We start from the raw sequence: 22,818 nt of genomic DNA, 5'->3' as shown, positions 1-22,818 counted from the left end.
AATACACAAATTGTAGTCTTCACCTTTAATGCTTGTGCATGGGAGTTGCTACCATGTGCACTCACTGGAGATGTGTTGGGATCTTTAAGCAAGAATCACAATGTACCATGGCAAAAACTAGGTTTTCTAGGAAGGGTTTTTTAGCAACAAGATATTAAGTCACAATTTAGAATAAGTGAGTATGTAGTTTGTTACAAAAATAACCAGAAGAAATTAGGGGTCATTAAACCTCCTACCAGTAAGATGTTAAGTGATTTCCCTTTCCAAGTTTGAGAGTGATGGCCAAAGTTTGGGTAGGAGTGAATGTCCCAAGAGTTTTGAAACCATTTTCTCTTCTATTTTAACTTTCCTAAAAGTAAGTGAGATACCACCTCGTCTGAGAAGCTTCTCTCAAATGAGGTGGTACCCAACAAACTTGTTCCATTAGCAGAAGGATTTCTGCTTGCACAGTGCAACTTCCTCTTAGAGAAGCTTTTCCCTTTAGGAAATTGAATGAGATGGAGGAAGAGAAGTTCAAAGGCTCTGAGAAGCAACACCTCTCCCCTGAACATCAAATGATGTTTTCTCCTAACCCCATGGGTGCCACGAGAGCAATAAAAGAGTAATAAAAATGGAGAACAGGGAATGTGGGAAGGAGAGAGATCTGGGGAGACATAAGTACCCAAAAAGAGGTCTGCAGGCTCCATTCAGCCCAGCACCCTGTTCTCACAGTGGATAACTAGATGCCCATGAGAAGCTCGCAAACAGAACATGAGCACACAGCAGTCTTCCTGCTCATTATTTCCAACAACTGGTATTCAGGAACAGTCAAAAATAAAAGACTGAATGGATTAGATCCTCAAGTCTAGCTGGGTATTTGTATTATAGGCCCATTCATATGAGGGAGAGATTTCTCCTAAACTGAAGGAGGGCATTGATAGTGCTAGAGGGGTTTTCCATTTTCTGTAGTGGGTGGTCAGCATGTGGCCTATGCATCCTTTTGACAGAGATCCCTAACCATTGTTCATGCTAATGGGTTCCTCAGTTATTTACACTATTATTTCCCAGTGCTTCCCCTCTCCAGGGCTCTAGAATGCCAATCTAGAATGCCAATAGGTCATGCGAGAGGGAATTTCATTAGAAATGATGTGGGGAGCAGGGTTTGTGTGCATATTCCAGAGATCCCAGATCTGTTGAAGAGAAAGTGGAAAGACTCCTATGTTAATAGTCAGTGCACACATGTTCCTTTATTGCCTTGTGTGATGAAGTCACCGCTTAGCATATCTGTCCCAGGCAATATGGAGATTTGGAGCCAAAGTGCTTAGAAAAAATACTTAAAATGGGGTGTGTGAGCATACCTTCCTGGTAGCAATATGTTTTGCCTATAGAAAAAAAAGTCATGTGTAAAGTCCTCACTCCAGTTGATTATCTCTGTTACCTGCAGAAAAACAACAACAAGTGTTATATTTCTGTATATTTATAGATGGTTAATTCCAATACTTATACTCAGTTATTACCATTTAACCATTTTAATATTACTAGAGTGAAGGAGAGGTAATTTAATCAAATAATGCAAAATGTCACTAACAAGCAAATGAATATGCAAGATAAATTAGAATGCACATATGTTGATATTAAATAGACACAATTAGATTTTGGTTTTTTGTTTAAGTGTTTAACAGTTCCCCTGGATATTTATTGAAATAATGGTCCTAAACACGTCTTAGTCTATGCTGAACGGCATCCAAGGTTTTTGCTGGCCAGTGCCTCTAACAGCTGGGTTGAAACAAGAGTTTGATGCCACCCATAAAATCTCCCCCCCCCCCAAAAAAAAATCCGTATTAAAATGCAAGTTATCAGTTTGGAGAGTCAGTGTGGTGTAATGCTAGGAGTGATGAAACAGAAATTCAAATCCTCGCTCAGCCATGACTGGATGACTTTGGGCCAATCAGACTCTTTCCGCCTAGCATACCTCAACAGGTATGGATACAATGAGAAAAGGCTTTTCCCCTCCATTGATTGGGGGGCTTGCCTGAACCACTTTGTGGCCCTGTCTCTTTTTTCTGCTCTTTGAGATCTAGCAGCTATTTTGTGTTATGCAGCACATCTATCAGCCAAATTCTGACTGGTACTCAATGAACTTTCTCAAAATTCCAAATGCGCTCAGTGTTCCGAAAAGGTTGCTGACCCCATAACATCTCTTTTCTTTTGATGCAGTTCCCTTTTTCTGAGACAATATTTCATATTGGCAAGGGTGTCAGCTATTTTACTTCTCCAAAACCTACAGCATAGTTGTGCCACTTCTCTTTCAGAGAATAAGAATTTTTATATCTTTCTCTGTCTCCCTCTCTCTCTTAAACAGATGGTTAATTGGCTCCAGAGTGGGCTCCAGAAAAGTCGTGCTATTATTGATCTTTTGGACTTATGACTTCACTGTAGTGCCAGCGTTTTAATTTGTAAGCTGCCTCTGCAATCCGACTTTCCTTTTGGGTGAAGACAGGCAAAGTAAGTGTTGAGCAGTTCTGCCTTCTCTCTATCTCCCAATAGCATTTCTCCATGTAAGGGGCCTACTACTTGCTTGCTCTTCCCCTTGCTTCGAACATAACTTAGTAAACCTTTATGATTATTTTTAACCTCTCTTGCAAGCACCAGCTGATTCTGAGCTTTGGCCCACCTGACCTTCTCCCTGCAACTGTTATCTACTCTTTCTTGTCGGAATTGTCTGCCTTTGAGCCTTTAATATTTCATCTTTAAGAAACTCCCATCCATCTTGGACTCCCTTCTCTTTGCGTATTTCTGGCCATGGGACTTCACCCAGTAGTTCCTTAAACTTTTTTGAAATCAGCCTTCTTAAAGTCCAGTGTACATGTCTGACTACACACAGCTTTCCCTTGCCTGTGTGTAATGAAACCCAAGAAGACATAATCACTTCCTCCAAGGCTCCCTGTACTTTCACTTCATCAATCAGTTCCTCCCTGTTGGTGAGAACTAGGTCCAAGAGAGATGACTCCCTTGTTGCTTCTTCCACCTTCTGGGAAATGAAGTTGTCAACGAGGCAATTGAGGAATGTGCTGGACCTGACATTCTTGGCAGAGTTTGAGTTCCAACAGATATTGGGGTAGTTGAAGTATCCCATGACTACAAAACTCTCCTTTTTATTTTTGGAAGTCTGCTCCAGGAAATCATCCAAGTCTTCAGTTTGGGTTGGAAGTGTATAGCAGACACCCACAATAAGGTCATTGCTGTTTCCCTCTTCCACAGATTTTACTCATATCTTCTCAATCTGCCTTTCATGCTCCAGGTCATGGATCTCTTCACAAGTGTACACATCCTTTATATATATTGCCGCTACTCCTCCCTTCCTGTTTGATCTACTTCTTTTGAGCAGATTGTACACCTCAATTTCTGCATTCCAGTCATGAGTCTCATCCCACCAGGTTTCAGTTGCTTTTCACTTCTGTATTGCAGAAATGATAAAAAGCCATATGCCACATCAATAAAATTGATAGTTAGAAATAGATGTGCGAGAGTGAAAAATGACCATTGTGGAATTCTGGAATTCATTAATTGCGTGAACGTAACCACTATATAACATTGTGCTAAACAAGTTTGAAATTATGTACTTCACACAACAGGCGATAATGGGCATATTGAAATTCTTGTATATCTACAAAGCAAAATTATTAGCCTGATGTAATACTGCAGCCAAATTCTTGGTGTTTGCATGATGGGAGCAAGCATGAGGCTATGACACAAAGCCTCTTAAAGACTGACAGGAAGGGGGGAGGGGTATAACAGGATTCAGTCACTGTAGCATATACAAAAGTGATTAAAAAAACATTTAATGTGACTTTTGTTTTTAATTGTCACCGCAATCCCATAACCCTTCCAATTTTAGGACTGCTCCATGTGTGGTCAGGAGTTCAGAGGCGTGCTATGAATGCCACAAACTATGAATCAAAACAAAGCTCTTTTGTCACTCACCATTTTGGACATCAACCAGATGAAGATTGTCCATATTCTTAGTATTTAGGACATTCTCTATAACATGTTTTATATGCATTATTCTGGATGCATTTAGGTCATATACTATTAAAAATGCATCCTGCCATTTCTCTTCCAGTTTCTCAATCTTCATTTACCCATCTCCTGCCACTTACTAATCTCTTCCTCAGTGGTGCCTCATCCTCTCAGCTAGAAAAATAGTAAAACTATTAAATATAGCTACACAGGGAGAGATTATGTAATTATGTAAAACTGTAGCACGGTTCAAGGGAATACATTATTTTCATGGAATACTTTACAGAGGAGGTCAGTTCTTCAGAGCATAGCAAATGACCAAGCACTGTACAAACTTTACATCAGATAACACTTTTAGGGGATAGTCCTTTTGTATTTGTCTTCTCCCTGACTCCTTCCAGTTACAGAGCCTGCAACTATAAATAACCAAAGGTAGTATTTGAAATTATAATGACTTGTACTTTATGGAATGGCATCAGTAGGCACTTTCAAATTATCCACCATCTCTGAGCTCTGAGCAGTGTGAGATTCCAGGGGTCCAGGGTTTGTGTTTCCTTTAGAAATGAGGCACAGTGGAATCTGTGGTGTCTGTATGGTCTATTTACACATATCTACAACCTGAGCCTGTGATGGAGGGGCTCACAGCATTACACTCCAAGAGGTTCTTGGATGCCAGCAGAAATCAGCTGTAGCCCTCTGTCCCTCTGCCTACCTTTAACAGACTGCCACTTTTCTCTCCATCTCACATCCCAGCAAACTGCAATTCTAAAAACAGCTCCTCTCCTCCCAAGGCCCTTGCCTTTCTAACTAATACTGAGTTGAGGTCGGAGCCTCTCCCATTTGCCCTCTGGCACAAAGCTGTTCCTTTTGCCCCCTAGCAATTCATCTTTAGCAGGCCATTACCAGGATGGTTCCTGGCTTGAATTTTAACATGCTAAATCCACTGTCTGGCACCCAGGAACTGGAAGGGGAGTCCAGGCACCCCACAAACTCATAACTATATTTACTAGTGAGAAAGCCACATTGAAACATAGTGAGATTTTTCTTTTGTGCCAATATGGATAGCATTTACTGTCTTAAGATGCCATTCTGGACCAACAGAAATTGCCCAATGTCCTTTATGAAACAGTTACCATATGATATCTTTTCCTCCTTTCATTCCTGTTCACCCTGTTGCTAATTACTTTTCTTTTAAGAATTGTTTTTGAGAGAAGTCCGTCTCCCACTGCTTCCTTCATTCTGGTGTCTTGCCCATTTGGAAAAGATCACAGTACACACCATGAAGTAATAAAGATTAATAGTTTTCTCAAGGCCACAGGGATCCACCATGGGAATATTAGAATTAAAATGTCTGTATGCATCCAGCAGTTCTTTGGGTCAAGGAAAGAGGAAAACAGAAGTAGAGTCATTAAATGACTTTTTATAATGTCAGGTTATGTAAACAAGAGGGGACTTCCCTTGAGCTCTGTAAGGTAAATGAAACAGGTTGTAACCAAGAATGCTCTAGGGAGGGGGCAAAGCTGCATTGGGAGCATTAAGGACCTGCTTAGCATCTATCACAGAGGTATCCTTGAATGTGTGCCTCCCCCAAAATAGTAAAGGCTGCTCTTAATACCTAAAGGAAAAGGTTAAGCACTGTTTGGAGGCAAAATCCATCATTGTCATCATGTTTATTTGTATGCCAGGCCACGTGCCCCACAAAATTGTGTCCAAAGCATCTCAGAGCATATCAAATTAACAATAAGTATAACAATAAAAGAAATAAAGAAATAATCATAATGGATTGTTTCCAAAGTAGTGCTGAGTAATGCATTCCATCAGTGCAAGGATTTCTGCTTTCTCAATGGGACTTCCACCTCCCCTGCACCCCCTAAATCTGTTCTAGGGGGTCTCCCCTGACCCTGTGGAGCAGATTTGGGAAGGACAAGGGGCCCACACAGGGGATGATGGGATGAAAGTTGAAACACTGTGTGGACACTATATAAGCTAACCTAATTTAACAGCTTAATACTAACCCCCAAAATAGAACACTGTAGTAACATGCAAAGCACCACCGTGTTCCAGACAATAGACACTCAATCTTCAAAAATCTAAGGTCTTCACCCCACCTCTCATATGGGGTGGTGCAACAACTCCCACCTTCGTTGTTGCACAGAGGGGCCTTATGCCCACCATTATGTCAAGTTCTCACCAGAAACTGCAACCGATAAGTTTCCTTCCATACCCTCCTGCCAAGCAGCATACACTCCTCCAGGCTGGGGACTACAGACAAATTCTCAGGGGGTAGTGCCTTCACCCTTGTGGTAACGCCCAAAATGGCAACGTTGGGTCAAATGTTGATACTGCATGGTTGTCCAACTACCACCATCAGGCACTGGAAGCTTATTCTTGGAAAGGAAAGGAAATCTGGAATGTCAGACTAGGACTTGCCCTTTGCTACACTAACGACAGCATGCTCAGGAGAGGGCATAATAGAGGTGGGAGGTAGGATTGAGAGAAATCCCACCAAATGAGATGGGATTTTGAAAATAGTTATTTATATTCATCTACAGAATGCTCTGTTGCTTCATTGCGATCTGGTTTTTTGCTCTCTTGTTAATGCAAGATAATTCTATACTTTCTTGACAAGAAATATAAACAGAATGGATATCTAACTCCTATGTATTATGCATCTCAACATTTTATATTCAAATCCAGATACTTGGGTTCTGATTTTCCACTTTCTCTGAATAACTGGGTCATCAGGTTTTTCCATTAATAACGCTTTAACAGAACATTACAAGTTTAACTCTATTAAATTTAGCCAAAGTATGATTAAACCCTTCCAATTTTAGGAACTTGTGCAACAACATTTCTTTCTATAAAAGATGAAATTAAAATCATTAAATATTTAAAAATATTTGAAACATTAAAGCATTCCTTATATAGAAACATTCTAATATAATTTAAAGATGAATAAAGCCCTATTTCCACAAGCTAGCCTAGATTCATTCTTTGAGTTTTGAAACAATGGAACATGCCCAAAGTTGTATTTTAGATACCAAAACCAATACCTATGAGACATTTTCAGAGGGACAGGTAAGTTTCAACCCAGCACATGTCATAACAAAGCCCAATACAAAATACCGTTAGTGCCATAAGTTAGCTGTTCGGGACTAAGTGGCTGAGGAAGTCAACTGAATTAATTAACCGAATTGTACATTTGGATTTAAGCCACATTAAAAGCTTTTTCACAAATGACATTTTACCTACAATAGATGTAGTGATATGGGTCACATACACACTATACATTTAAATAACACTTAAAGTACATGGCTTCTCCAAAAGAATCTTGGGAAAGGCATTTTGTTAAGGAAGCTGGAAAGTTTGTTCCAGCCAAGGCAATGGAGGGGACATCACTGTGTACTTGGCAGGTGCCAAGTGGAATGACTCTGAAAATGTAATAAATGGGACACGTGATTCATAAGCACAAACAAAAGCTTTGCTCCCCAACACAAAGGTGCACTGAGCAGCTAAGTGCAAAATTGCACATAAGATGAATGATTTGGGGCTAGTGTAAACAAAACAGCTATCGTTTGGAGAGGGGCAAATAACCTGGTCACCTGACTGGCTTACTACATAGAGACATTCACGAGAAGGAGCAATGTAAAAGAGCCTTGCCAAAGTCCATCTCATGCATAACTACATGATTTGGACCTGACCAACAAGACATTGGAACAAAACATGTGGCAGAATAATTTGCTTATCTAGGATAGAGCTATCTGGATCCAAAACAGATTGCTTCTAAATGCAACAGATACAAGGTGAATCTTGCAGTTGCTAAAGTACACACACACACACACACACACACACACACACACACAGAGAGAGAGAGAGAGAGAGAGAGAGAGAGAGAGAGAGAACACATGCACACACACATAAATAGAAAAAGATAACAAAAGTTTATACTTGAATAACTCTAATTGTCTTTGCAATATTCAATGAATGACTATTTAATAAATTAATTCCAGCTAACTTTGAACTTTTTCCCCTTTGCCATTTCTCCTCAGTTCTTATGTAATCAGTTAATTTGGCCAATAATTTGGCCCAATTCCACATGCTGTCTTTACTCTTTTAATCACAGCACGTGTGCATGTGTCTACACACATCCTGTATTATTTATATTTGATTATGGCATGTAAATGTGATATGTTGAACACAGAGCTTTAAATACAGCATTAGATCCAATCATTGTTTTGCCAAAGGCTTTGAAATGCATTGTTCTGTTTTCTTTTTTCCTGTGAGAGGAACATGGGGACCTCACAGCAGGAGTTATTTTTGACTTCAAGCAAGTGCCTAATTTGTCCATGGAAAGGTGCTGTTAAAGCCAGGCACGGATGCCCCAGGTACACAATTATTTCAGCCTGGAATGCCACAGAATAATGAACTCTCTTTTCTCTCCCCTATGTCAAAGCAGTGCAATGCTAGCTCTGGCCAGGCAAGTGGAACAGTGATGATGCAAGGCTGCCTTCATCCAAAGTAATCTGAGGGCAGCCTCAACTACGAATATAATGCTTCTTCCAGGAAAGCCAGAGTGCATTTCGTTTTGTTTCATTTTTATATTTAAAAAAAATCATATTTACAAATATTTCTATACCACAAAGTTACGTAAGGGGGAATAGCTTGGCATCAGCAAAGAGCAAACACAACTTTATGCTGGATTTCACTCAATGAAAACCATCAGCTGTGCATCAATGGGGATTGGAGTAGGGCAGGTCAAAGAGAAGATGTGTTTCCTTCTCATGACTTGTTCCCATAAGTCAGCATAAAGACATTGGTTCTCTTGGTGAGAAGGTAAAGACTGACTATGTTTTCATAGCAATAATTGCTTTTCTAATTCATTGCAAAGATTTGAGAGCATCCGTTCTAACACAAATAAATAGGTCAGCCTTCTGCTGAGAGAAGGTTCAACGTAACTACTAACAAAGGCATTGCCTTAAAGTCTGCGTTAAGGTCTCAGAAACCCTGAAAGAGCAGAAAACTGTTTGGAAACAGTTTATGTCCCTCGCCCACCTTGTATTCAATATGCATCTATTGTTTTGCCTTCTGCTCTGTCAAAAACAATATTTAAAACATCGTGCCGGAAACTAAACCATTGTGGGTTGTTTTATCCTTCTTGATGCCATGAATTATTCATATTATTTGATTTAATGTAATCACTTTCTTTCCTGTATTAAGTTTCTGTGAATGGTCTCCTATGCAGCTACAGTTTAAAGGAACTTTATAGACAGTACTAGTGGGGGAAGCAACTGGCATTAACTGACAGTGAATTAGGCTTAGTGTCAGTTTGGGTGGGTGGGGACACAAACTTTGTAATTTAATACTTAATCATATGTATATCCTGATTCCAACGGATGTCTCATGGTGTGTGCATGTCAGGGGCGAGTTGACATTGAAAACAACAGAAGCCATAGGTAAATGAAAGTCAGACACAGTTATGGAACGCACTGAGGATGAGGCAAGCACTCAACTGCAGAACAGTATTTGGTCCTATGATCATTCAGCACCAGGAATTATTTTGAACGTTCATTAGCCTTTTCTTTCTTTCTTTCTTTCTTTCTTTCTTTCTTTCTTTCTTTCTTTCTTTCTTTGGAAGAATCAAGAAGTTAGGAAAGGGGGGAGGACTTGCTAATTGCACCAATTTTGTGCAAATTCAGCCTTTTAGCAGAAACAATAATTTAACCTGCTCTAAGTCGTTCGCGGCTGGACTTAATTGTCAGGGGTCACTTTACCTTTACCTTTAATGCTTAGTAAAGGACACTTGTTTCCAGTTTTAAAAGATTTGTACCTGTACTATTTCAGCTAGCAGAACTCACAAGAATAAATGTTTTGGATATGTAGTTATTTATTTGTTATACCCCACCCACCCTCCCAAAGGGAGCCCAGTGTAGCAGGGCCAGCCCAGGACATTTTGTTGCTTGGGGCAAAATGTGCTATCCCTCACTGTTCCTACCCTCCTGCAGATCCAGGCCCACACCCTGTGGTGTGCCTGCGGCAGAGGGAGTACAGTGGCAGCCCAAGAGCAGAGAAAGTCGAGGAGGCTGTGAGCGGTGTGCCCTTCAAGCCCAGATCTGTCCCCTGAGGTGGTGGCCTCAGCTCACCTCATAGCTGGGCCGGCCATGCACAACAGCTACCAACACAGAAAAATACAGCACAATAAATTGTATCACAAAAAACAATGAAAGCAATGGTCAAGATAGCAAGATTAAAATGACAGGAGTTAATATCTCTACTATTGTTTACCAAGTGCATCAATGAAGGATATTTATTTGTTGTGTTTATATCACACCTTTGTCTCCATGGAGCTAAAGGTGGTATCCATGGTTCTCCCCCTCCTCGTTGATTCCCTACAATAACCCTGAGAGGTAAGTTAGGCTGAGAGGTAGTGACTGGCCCAAAGTCAACCAATGGCCAAGTGGGTATATGAACTCTGGTTTCTCAGGTCCTAGTGTGACATTTAAGGGACGCGGGTGGCACTGTGGTCTAAACCACTGAGCCTTGGGCTTGCTGATTGGAAGGTCAGTGGTTCAAATCCCTGCGACGGGGTGAGCTCCCGTTGTTCGGTCCCAGCTCCTGCCCACCTAGCAGTTTGAAAGTGCCTCAAAGTGCAAGTAGATAAATAGGTACCGCTCCAGCGGGAAGGTAAACGGCGTTTCCGTGCACTGCTCTGGTTTCGCCAGAAGCAGCTCAGTCATGCTAGCCACATGACCAAGAAAAACTGTCTACGGACAAACGTCAGCTCCCTCAGCCAGTAAAGCGAGAGGAGGGCCACAACCCCAGAGTCGTTTGTGACTGGACTTAATGGTCAGGGGTCCTTTACCTTTTTTTAGTGTGACATTCTAACCACTTCATTGCATTTTTAAAGGCAAAATGTACCGTACATCTGAATATGGTTCTATTATGAAACACAAACTTGCATGAAAGGTCATTCAGGTTCCAAAAGTCAAATGCAACCTAGTCCAAAAATATGAGGTTGAAAGCAGCATTGCTCTCAAGGATGTGACCACCATTTGCTGTTTCAGTACTACATTATGCAAATAGTCTTCTCCGTCCCACAGTGTGCTATTTTAGATACACATGGAATATGAAGGTAGACTATCCAGCTTACCTGCTGACCCCATTTGCAACTGTGCAATAAAATGCCCAAAACAAACATTTCTTTGGGGCTGATCTGCCAAGGACGTATTCTAGCTTCCTTCCCCTTTATCCCAGGTGGCCGTGCTCCTTCTCCATCTCTCCCTCCCACCCTACCCGGCCACGACCCCCGGCCACGACAAACATCCTATGAAAGCACCGGTTTGCCCCCATCACAATAATTATGCATTTTTATTTATTAATCGCATCTGCTATGCATTTGAACTCCCCTCTCTCTCATCAAAATTGTGAACTGGGCCAGAAGATGTGGCAGCCATGTCACTTTGTATCAGCTGCCTCTTATTTATTCCGGGACCACTTTGACCTTCAGCTATAGTGTCATGTGCTTCTCTAATGGCTCTCGCCGCTTTCTTCCTCCAGCAGCCATTGCTCCCTAGAGATTATCTGCATGGGAAGATAACTTTAGGAGCCTCTGGGGATCTGCTTTCTGTTGGCTCCCACACTGCCTTTTTTTTTTAAAGGAGGAAAAAGCAGTGGGGGGGGAATCCATTTGTTCAAATCCAGAACATTTTTGTGCTTTATTTAAGGAAATCCGTGTGTCTATGGGGAGGGTATGGGGAAGGGGGAGAAAAACCACCCATCTCTGCAAAGCTACCACCTAATTACTGCCTGCTGAGTAGCACGGTTAAACACAGTCAGTCAGAGAGCCTTAAAGATACAATATCCTCTCTCGCGAACTGTCTGCTTGTCAATTCAGAATCACCCTCCTGCTTTAAATCAACCAACCACAGAGCTGTTATGAACAGCAACTGATTTCCCATGCAGTGCTGCAAAACAAAAAAAAATCACACCATATCCTGTTTTTAATGGGCGCAGTTTTTCAACTGCGTAACAAGAGGGAGCTGGCACTGCTGAGCCGAGCCATATCAGGAGAAGAAGAATGGGTTCAAGGAGGAATCAGGTGGAGGCCTTGAAGTGTTACGATCGCAGACCCAATTACACAAGCATTGTGATGCTTGGCCCCAATTACAGACAAATAACAGTGGAGTATGTTCTCTTCATCACTGCTTGTAGACATTGATGGCCCTTATTATTTTTGCATGGCAGAATACAATAAACTAGTTTGAGCTCTAACTAATATTGTTTTGTTAATGCAGTGTATGTTTATGCTCTGAAACATTCCTAAAAGGGATCACCAAATAAGAGCTTTCTTCAGCAAGCTCACTTAAGCACATGGATGTGATGAATATGTTGTAGGAGCTTATATTTAGATCTCCTCTTGCGATATTGTCCCGGCAGAAAATATGATATATATGGGGAAGTGGTGGGTGGGAGGGGGAGAGAGAGAGAGAGAGAGAGATCCTACAATCTTGTGTGGAAGTGGGGGGGGGAGAGAAAGGAGTTATTATTTAAAAATAGAAAATTTAGACTGAAAAAGGTGACCTCTATGAAAGGTTTGATTCAAATGTGGCTACGTAGGGGAAACACTGAATGTGGATAATCAGGAGATTCAAATCACAAAAGGATAAATATAGCAGGCCTACTGCATACATAATATTTTATATCCATTTAAATTAGAGAAGTACTGAAGCATTTTATGCAATGAACTGAAAAGAGGTATTTAGAATAGTGAGGGCTATTTTATTCTGTTTTTAGCTTATTAGCGATTTTAATTTTTTAAATGTTTTAAATAGTTTAAATGGGGTTGTTGTTGTTTTTACCAGTAATTGTTTTATTCTCTTTGTAAACTGCTTGGAGTTTTTTAAAAAAATAATCAGGTGGGGTATACTTTTTAATTAATTAATTAATTGCAAGATGGTGGTAATTAAAGGACATCTCTTAGTTTAGGTTCCACTAACGTGCCATTGTTCTTCTAGCCTGCCTTTCCTGAATGAAGCAAACAATTATGCCATAGTAGCCAAATGGTGTAGCTAATACGCATCTCATACTGATGTGAAATGCTGCTCCTGGACATTATACCTATTTTAAAGCATCCTCTCTAGCTGCATGATTATACTTGGAACTGTTTCGGCATGTGTTCATAGCAGGAAGGGGAGGAAGCGTCTCTTTGGATCCGCCAGCTTGCACATCAAAAACAAGAGAGTGCTGGAAAAGGTTTGGCACAGTACTGCCGTTCTTTCTAGCCACTTACATTAATTGTGTTGTATAAAATGGTGTTCATCTACTGACAGAAGGCAGGGAGAGGCAATGAATGAGAATCTCCTTCCTTCCCATTCCACAACAGAAGTCATCACTGGATCCACTAGTCTCTCGCCAGTCCATGCACAGCCAGCCTCACCTCTCTACCAACCTTTTACGTGTCCTATTAATCCCCCTCGGGTCCCCTTTCCAAACAAACAATGTGTGACTGCACCAACTTATCAGCAGACCAACATAGGTAATCAGCTGAAAATTCCAGGTAGCCAGGAAACTGAACACTTTCCCCTTCAGCAAGCCAGTGTCATTGCTGGCCAGGTGAACAAATAACAACATGGGCAGCAGCATGCCCTGGTTCATGATCCTGCTACCCAGCCCCTGTACTGTAGCCCACTGTCTCGGGCCCACCTGGCTGCTCAAACACAAATGTACTTCTCAATGGCTGTAGCTGCAGATGACAATGTGAAAGTGCTCCAGCTGGAGACAGACACCTGATAAGACAAAAATATAGCTGAAAACAAGCCTTCAGCTATTCCCCCCCCCTCACTTCCTCTCACGGGAGCCAGCTGACTCGCATGAGAGCTCAGCGCCAAAAATGGGACATCCAGTCAGAAGTCAGGGTGGCTACTGTAATTCTGAGATGTCCCAGTCAAATCAGGACTATTGAGGGATATGTTACTACTATTAAGTAATTAACACTTGCACTGTAATAATAATAATAATAATAATAATAATAATAATAATAATAATAATAATAATGGGTTGAGTACAGTTTATTGCTTCCATCAAGATAAATATACACAACAAAGAATCCAACCTATATTCTAATGTCTCTATCGCTGTCATTATTCCTACTATCCATTTGCAATGTACATGAGATTAGAATCATCAAAAGCATAATAACTGGTAGCTATTTCTGGCTGTTTCTTGGAATTAATGAGTAAATAACATTTTATTTACTTAGATTCACAGTTTAATGAATAGGTCTATAGGTATTTGTTTTATCTAATTATGCAGAATTGGCATTTCATAAATATAAGTTGAACATTCATTCATTGCTTCTAGATGCACAGTTTAAGTATGGCAGTAGGTACTTGATCAATTCGGGTATTACTTGGTTTGGAAACTCAGTTTGATGTTCTTTTATGCAAGTTGTGAGTTTTTACATGGGTGGAAGATAAAATTGTAGAGGTTAACATGAACATGCCATCACCAAAGAGGACCTTAGCTCTCAAGTGTTGGCAGGCATTAGGTGTTTCTCTTTAGGGTTAAGTTAACATAATGGAAATGGAAATATCAACTCATTTGATTTATTCAATTAGAGGCCTCCATGTAAATGGACATTTGCCCAACTTTTTTTTTTTTGTAAAACAAGTGTTATATTCTGCAATTTTCTATTGGATAGGAGATGACAGCTTAGCTCATTTTCAAAACTACTGTTGCCAGTTGAACAGGGAGCTTTCCACTTTCCTAACCTTTCCATTTATCATGCAGTCCTCTTAGTTTCACAGGCTATTAGGTGGCAGCCCAACACCTCTTTTAAGCAAGTGAAAACTACCATCATTGCATTACTATATGCAACAAAAACAGAGAAACGATGGCTTGCTTGCTGTTAATTCTGCAAAAGCTATGTGGAGGAAATTGGGCAAAGAATTGCAATTTGATCCATTTATTTATTTTATTATGTACATTTAAATACCACTCCATAATAAGGCAGTCTCTAACCACAGTGCAAAGGGCATTATCAGTCCTGTGCTCAGCACTTTGGGAAGCCCTGAGCACAGGGACTAGCAAAGTGCATCTTTCTTCTCTCTCCATCATGTCAAATTGGAGAAAGAAGTTTGCCTTTTGCAAGCTTTGGCCTCAAGCAAGACTTTTCCCATTTGCAGACAATGCTTGCAAATAAATAAATAAAAAGGGTGCTTCCTTTGGTTTTGTGCACCTGTTCCCAGTAGGAAGAGGCACACACAGCCAAAGTGAGCAGTACTTAACCTCCCACTTGTCAGCTGACAGACAGGTAGGTTAAGTCCTTTTGCTTTGGCTGTGAGTACCTGTTCAAGAACAGACCCTTGTAGCTGAGGCAGAACTGAACCCCACTCTTCAATCCATTGGCTGGTGCCACAAGTGACACAAGCTGATTGAGAGGTTGGTATGGATCGAGGGAAATGGCCTCGTGGTCCAGATTGGACCTCCAAGATTACTCACGTGCCACAGATGCCCCATCCATGGTTTACCATAGAATTATAAAAACAAAATAAAATCCAACACAGATGAGCCAGGATGCCAGGCTAGAGATTTAAAATATGCTCTCATGAATTCCACATTCCCCCACCCTTACAGTCTAAAAACCTGAGGAGACAGTGAAAAATAGTAAAAACGAAGTAAAATTTAAAAAGCTTACCCAAACTACAAGAATTAAGGCTGCTGTCACTACAATCTTACCAGATGGAGAAGAGGTGGTTGCAGTTGGACATATAAAGGTACAGTGGTACCTCAGGTTACAGACGCTTCGGGTTACAGATACTTCGGGTTACAAACTCTGCTAACCAGGAAGTGGTTGTTCCAGGTTAAGAACTTTGCCCCAGGATAAGAATGAAAATTGCGTGCCAGCAGCGCAGCGGCAGCAGGAGGCCCCATTAGCGAAAGCTTGCCTCAGGTTAAGAACCGTTTCAGGTTAAGAACGGACCTCTGGAACGAACTAAGTTCTTAACCCGAGGTACCACTGTAATAAACAGATTTTATATCAACCAAGGGATTGTTAGGGGGCAGGAGGGGCTATTTGATGAAAGATTATTCTGGTATGTTTGCATGTTCGTATATTGAAATTCACTAAAATAATTAATCAGAAATAGTATTGCCGTAGAAGACACGAGGTAAAACAAATCAGTAGATATGACACAAAAATGTAAATACAGAGGTGTGGCCCTGGGAAATCTTTGGCACAGGGACATCCTATTTGCAAAATCTAATGGAGAAGGTGAGCTGCTTGCTTCTCTTTTGAAATTTTCTTATTTTGCTGTACAGATCAATCCTATCACTTCATCTCTTTGTGAGCCCTGCTTATTTATCACATTATGAGAAAATCTGACTAATCGCTCTTACCAGCCTGATAGAAGGCAGAAGGAAGAAGACTCTGATATGGAAAAAAGGAAAAGTGAGCATGTAGACATGGAAGTTCTTGTTGCAGTTAAAATTGATCCAGAGGAGATTTAGTAAGGTCATTGCTATCTGATGGCTGTTGCGAGTTCTCAGTGAAAATTAATTTAATGGATTTGTTCTGCTTATTAGTGGTCATGTATTTCAAGGCCCAACTTCCCATTACATGAAGCACATGTAACAGAACCCTGAAAACATCTCTTTCTCTTTGACAAAGAAAAGAAAAGGAGAGATGGTAGAAGCAGTCTGATGGTGGCTGGCTGTTCCCGTGCAGCAACACCGTATTGTCCAAGTCCCTCTTCCTTAAGAAACAGACCAGAGAAGATCCAGATCAGGGGTGTCCAATCATGTTTCACCACCTGAGGTAAAATGGGGAGGTGCCTCCCTTGTCTCCCCTATGCCTGCCTATGCTGAAGTCTCGTTTACTGGGGTCACAGGAAGCTGTTGCCGTGCTGGCAGAGGCGAGTGGGGCACCTATGCCAAAAGTGGCTGCTTCAGTCTGTCTCTGATCCAAAAGCATTGGATAGGAAGGGAAACTAAGGTTCTTATTCTTTGTGGAATAGGGAGAACAGCTGGCTTAATTGAAGAGAAATTGATTTTGAGGATTTGGATAAATTGAGGAAGACTTCATTTTGGCTAGCATCTTAGCAGGTAATATGACGCACAGTTGCCTTCTCCTCAGTTTAATGGGCATGTTACTACTACTCAGAATTCTAGATGGCTTGTTGTTAAATGGTGTTGTGGGGCAATGACAAACGTGGCATCAAAAGGAATGGCTCTGAAAAGAGAAGCGTGGAATTGCGTGGAGGGAACCAAGTTTGTCTTTTCACACTAGAGTGTCCACCACTGCCTGAGGTGGGGACAGCAACTGCCTCAGGAAGCAGGATCCACAGGGACAGCAGATTCCAACATAAATCCCTTGTTCCTGATTTACATCTTCACTCACCCTTTCTTTCCTCATTGGAAAGACATTTTGTGGTTCGACTCAGATACCAAAAAGTCTCAGGCCACCCATCTAAGTAGGGATAATTTCTTGTCCTACTCAAAAGATATTATGAAGTACAGTCCTTATTTACTAAGTAAAACAAGATGATTGGGGGTGGTCATTAGCTTTCAAAGCTGTTCATGATCTCAGATATTGGTGGCAGCAGTCATGAGCTTGTAGGGTGGGAGTTGGGTTAATGACACAGTTTATTATGTGTCCACATCAGTAGTCACCAAATTTGTATGTTCCTCTGAATTCTTGACTTTTGCAGTTATATTGCTTGTACTAACATGAATGATTGTTTTTTTTAAAGAAATAAACAGATCATCACTTTCTGCAGAAGGGGTGAGGAACCTGTGGCCTTCCAGATGTTGTTGGGTTCCAACTCCCATCAGCCCTAGCCAGCATGGCCAATGATCAAGGAAAATAGGAGTTGGAGTCCAACAACATCTGGAGGGCCACAGGTTCCTCATGCCTGTGACTTGGATCCATGACCACAAACACAGTTCCACCAGTGCAAGGCACTAATTCTCCTAATTTCCCTGTCCTGTTGCCCTTTAAGATACATCATCATACACCATTCCAGAGGGTTCCTCAATGCTCAGGAGCCAGTTTTGAGAGGTTGCAGGAGGCTGGGGAGCCAGCAAAGCTCATGAGTAGTGTTCTCATCTACCTCTGAGTCCCATTTTGTTTTTCTCAAAAAATATGAACTTAGTCAAAGTGAAGAAATTTGATGCACTTTCTGTATGTGGTCCAATAAATGCTCCTTCTCAAAAGCTTCTTAGCTTTTCTGTAGGTATGGCATTGAAATTGGCACAATCCACAGGGGACAAAAATCCCTGTGAAAGGACTCATTAATTTCATGGATTGCACCCAGTAGCAGAGCTGGAATCCATAGCTATGTCACATCACAGACACATTATGGGTCTTAGTTGGCACCATTTAGATAACTTGGTTATGTATAACCACTGAATCTGAGATAAAACATTGTTAACATTAAGGATCTGTGGTACGATAGTTCACTTTACACCATCTCAGTGGTTGATTATGGTGATAATTTTCAAATTATGGCAAAATACTTGTTTAAATTCGGTGAGTTCCAGACAGTATTCAAAGAGTGAATCACGGGATATTAATAGAAGAATGCCTTGGGAGAAACTAGTCAACCTGTCTAAATCTATTCAATGAGTCATATTTTAGTCTCAAATCCTGACTTCTCACACATATAATCTCAGTAAACCCATTTTTACAAGTAACTTCCAGAACAAACTTTAGAATATTACATACTTCCTTAAATGAGAAACATTATACCTTCAGTGTACTGTTGCCACATAGTAGGTGTGGGGAACTGGATTTGGCCTGGGGGCCAGATCCTTATCTCTGCACACCCTTGAGTCATGTTTGGCACATGAGTGGGGCCATTTCTCAGTCCCTTAATCTCACAATGAGGGCTTCACCCTTGCCAGCAATTGGCTGATTGTTGGCACTGGTGAAGCCCTGCATGCAGCGCTACTTGAAAGCCTTGAAAAATCAGTTGATTGTATTTGCTTGGGAAACCTTGTTCACAAGTGCTGGCAATCAGATGGCAGTTGGCTCTTGGGACATGCTGCACAAGAGACTTTTCAGTACCTCCAATCAACTGAATGAGAAATTGCTTCCAAAACTGCATTCAAAAAAATGTGTATTAAGAAGCTGGTGAATTTTCATGCGGATTTCTCTTTTTTTAGAAAATTGCTGTGGAAATATGGAGAATGGAATTTAAGATATGGAAAAATGAGAAACTGAAAGAAACTAAAACTGACGCTTCAGTCTATTTGTGCAAAAGGCAGGGTGTTTTTGGTAGCGTCACCCTGCTTTTCAAACTCCTTTCCAGGCGGTATTTGATATTTAAACACCAGTTGGAAATGTTTTTGTTTATCGAGGCATTTAATCTGTGGTTAGTTTTACATCAGGAGGGCCTCCCATCTACTTAGGTATTTATTGTTGCTGCCCTGGTGTATTTTTAGTGTCAGGCCATGATTTTATCATTTTAATGATTTACTACGTGAAGCTGCCCTGTGCTGCAGATTGGAAATGACCTAAAGAATAAGTGAATAAATAAATGTGCCACTTATCTGACATATTTCACAAGGGTGATGTGGCCACAAGATCAAATACACCACCCATTCTCATTATCAGCAGATTCCTTCGTCTTTTTTGACCAAGTATTAGAAAATGATCTACCTGCAAGTGGGGAGCTGGGTAGGGAGGGCAACACTTTCACATGTAGCAGATGGTGCTGCCATTGCTATACACTCTGAGGAAGAGTCTCTCCAAAATCCTGGCTGCCTGCCCATGCTCCACCACATATGTATGTGAAGAGGATCTTGTCCTAGTTTCCTTTGCCTTGCTGACTGCAGTTTTCAAATAAGGTGAAGTGGGTGAAGTATAGGGCAGGGAGTGAGTGAGAGAGGAGAATGGGGAAGAGGGAGGTAACGTATAAGAAGAACTCAGATCATATCACTGAGTCAGAGCCAGTATGGCCAATGCTCAGGGATGATGTGAGTTGTAGTCCAAATGATGATGATGACCATACATTGGGCAAGTCAGGATTGGATGGATAGATGATAGATAGATAGATAGATAGATAGATAGATAGATAGACAGATAGATATAGATAGATAAGAGTACATCCCCCAAAATGGTCTCTTGGTGTTTGTTTTTAATTTCTTTTTGCTTTTAACTTGCTTTTAACTTTTTATTATTTTATTATTTAGCTTTATGTTTTCATATTGTTGCATACCGTTGTGATATATGATACAGTAGTATACAAATATTTTTCTCGATCAGTGAATAATAGTTTAACAGCACCTGGAAAGCTACAGATTCTCCACCCCTGGCCTATACTAAATAAGAGAAAAACATTAAAAACACTGCATGATTGTGCAGGCCTGTATCATATCATTTGCACTATTGTTTTCTGATGGCTTCTAGTTGAGTTGTGGCAATTCAGTCAGCAAGGTGCACAGCTGTCTTCTGCTTCACATTTGCTGAACTTCAACTGTGCCAGAGGTGCTGGGCTTAAACCTGGAACCTCTTACATGCAAAATCTCTACTAGAAAGCCACTAATCTCCCATTTTTGTGAGCATACAAACTTAAAGATAGACACATTTGCACTGAGAACAATGAACACACATTCAGATCAGCCTCATTGCTCTGAAGTATCTAAGCATATCTTCATCCTTTGGTTTCATCTCAAGGGTACCTTGGAGGAATCAAACAGCACCTGGGGTCTTCACTTGAACAGGAGAAATCTGGCATATCCCATTGCTTTTGAAATCTCTGACTGAAACAAGTAAATGCCTTGCTGTCATTGTTTCCATCTGGGTTAGTAATTTTAGCTTGTATATTTTCTTGCCCCTGGTATTACATCTGAAGACTTCATTTCATTCATTTTTTTTCTGAAGTAATGGTTTTAATTGTGATGTTAGCCATTCATCCCTCCAGTACCATCTCATAAGTGGCTTCAAGATTACTGTCTGGATGGAAGGCAAGGCTTCAAGAACAGAAACAATTAGGAAGGTAAAAAAAAAAACCTTGTTAAAAACAACAACCCAGAACCCCAAATAAATTAGCATTGTTCTGGAAAATAAACAGTGGAGAGGGAGAAGCCCAAAAGATTGCTTTACAGCTGGGATCCAAATAATGTAAGGTTCCTTTGTAGGAGGACTTTAAGATTCCCTTCCTTCTGTTCTGGAGCAAGATTTTGCTCCTATCTTTATTCTGGGCCATACCATATTAATAGAATCATAGAAATGTAGAGTTGGAAGGGATCCTGAGAGTCGTTAGTCCAACCCCTGCAATACAAGAATTTAAATGAAACATCCCTGACAGATGACCTTTATAACCTCCAAGGAACGAGGGTCTGCCATCTTCTGATGGAGTCCATTCCATCGCTGAACAGCTCTTACTGTCAGAAAGTTCTTCCTAATGTTTAGTCGGAATTTCCTTTCTTGTAAGTTGTGGCACCCAGAACTGGACACGGTAGTCCATGTATGCTCTGACCAAGGCAGAATGGAGTGGTACTATTACTTCCCTTGATTAGGACAAGCCCATGCAAGGATTCCTGATAGCAGAAGAGGAATTTCCCCTCTCTCTCTTCCCCTTACATACCCTCTCCAAATCTGTTCTGGAGGCTTAGGAGAACCCTAGAGCAGAGGGAAGATCATTTTGTCAGTCAAGCAGAAATGCTTCTGCTGATAGAATTATCTCCTTAGCACTACACTGAATCTGTGCTTCTCTTGAATTTTCAGAAAATAAAATTCTTTCCCTTTTTCTTTCCCAAGTCCAGGTTGCTTTCATCTTCTTTCAGATGCAAGCACAGCCTTGCATGTTGTTATTAAAATATACACCTCCTGGACTGCCATCCCAATTCACATCCTCATATCCGCCAGCCCACTCCCCTCTAGTACCTGCTATGGTGTGCACAAAATGTCTCAGTAAATACTGTCTCAAAAATCCACAATGTACCAGAAAGTGCTTGCTCTTCTTGTTTAGATCCTGTTTGCACTGGTTCAGTCTCTCCTACAATGAACAACCTCCCTCAAACATCCTCACATTTCATTGGATGCTAAGATTGGGTACCCACCCTCCTATCGGTTCTGAACAGAGGAAAGGTGAGGTGTATGTCCTTTTTCATAATGATGGAGGTCGCTTGGATGCAAAGGATCCAATAGCAAGCTATTTTACACTTAAACACGCTTGCTTACACTTACACACTTTTACACACAGAGAGAGAGAGGGAGGGAGAGAGAGAAAGACTCTTTACCAGCTTACAGTATGATATATTTTAAAATGTAATTGCCAGCTGGCAACAAGCAATATATTTTATATTAATGCAAATGACCACAGCGCCATGTTGCATCATGTGAATCCCATTAGCTAAAATTACTTATTATTGTTTCATTATTAAAATAATCTGATACTGAAAGGGAACTCAAAACAGGTAATAAAAACCAAGCATCTAGCAGTCATGAGGCATCACAGCTGCAGCTTCTTCCTTTCCAAACAGAACATCTACCACTTGACATGTGACTAATGCGCGTGAGCTAATTTACACTCAGTTTTTATTACAGAAAGATTACTTTAGGAAGAAATCGCTAACTCTTACTTAAAGAGGGAAATGTATTTTGCTATTGCTAGCATTTTCAAAATGGTGGAAGACTTCAAATTAAATTACATCAGATTCCTTTATATTATTCTGCATTAGCTTCTCTTTTATTTACTGTCATCTTGCCAGCGTGATATCATCCTGGCTGAAGAGGAATGGCGATGCTATTTATATTGTGCTGCACTGTCCTTTAATTGACCTTGTTTCTGCAGCGGAATGGCGGCTTTCCCTCAAGCT

The 22,818-nt window shown here is 40.8% G+C and overlaps 1 long non-coding RNA gene across 3 annotated transcripts in view; it reads left to right on the top strand.

Annotated features, from left to right (window-relative positions):
* The window catches only part of LOC308593134, a 242,246-nt gene that overhangs the window by 207,534 nt on the left and 11,894 nt on the right, over positions 1-22,818 (top strand). Inside the window, exon 5 of one of the 3 annotated variants that reach the window (XR_014010769.1) lies at positions 10,344-10,403. The exons of the other annotated variants lie outside the window; for them this stretch is intronic. This is a non-coding gene — a long non-coding RNA (uncharacterized lncRNA). The remainder of the gene's footprint in view (positions 1-10,343; positions 10,404-22,818) is intronic. 3 annotated transcript variants of the gene reach the window in all.

Source organism: Podarcis bocagei, assembly GCF_964188305.1.
Source record: "Podarcis bocagei genome assembly, chromosome: 8".
In the NCBI taxonomy this organism is placed as follows: Eukaryota; Metazoa; Chordata; class Lepidosauria; order Squamata; family Lacertidae; genus Podarcis; species Podarcis bocagei.
This window is presented reverse-complemented; position numbering and strand designations above follow the sequence as displayed.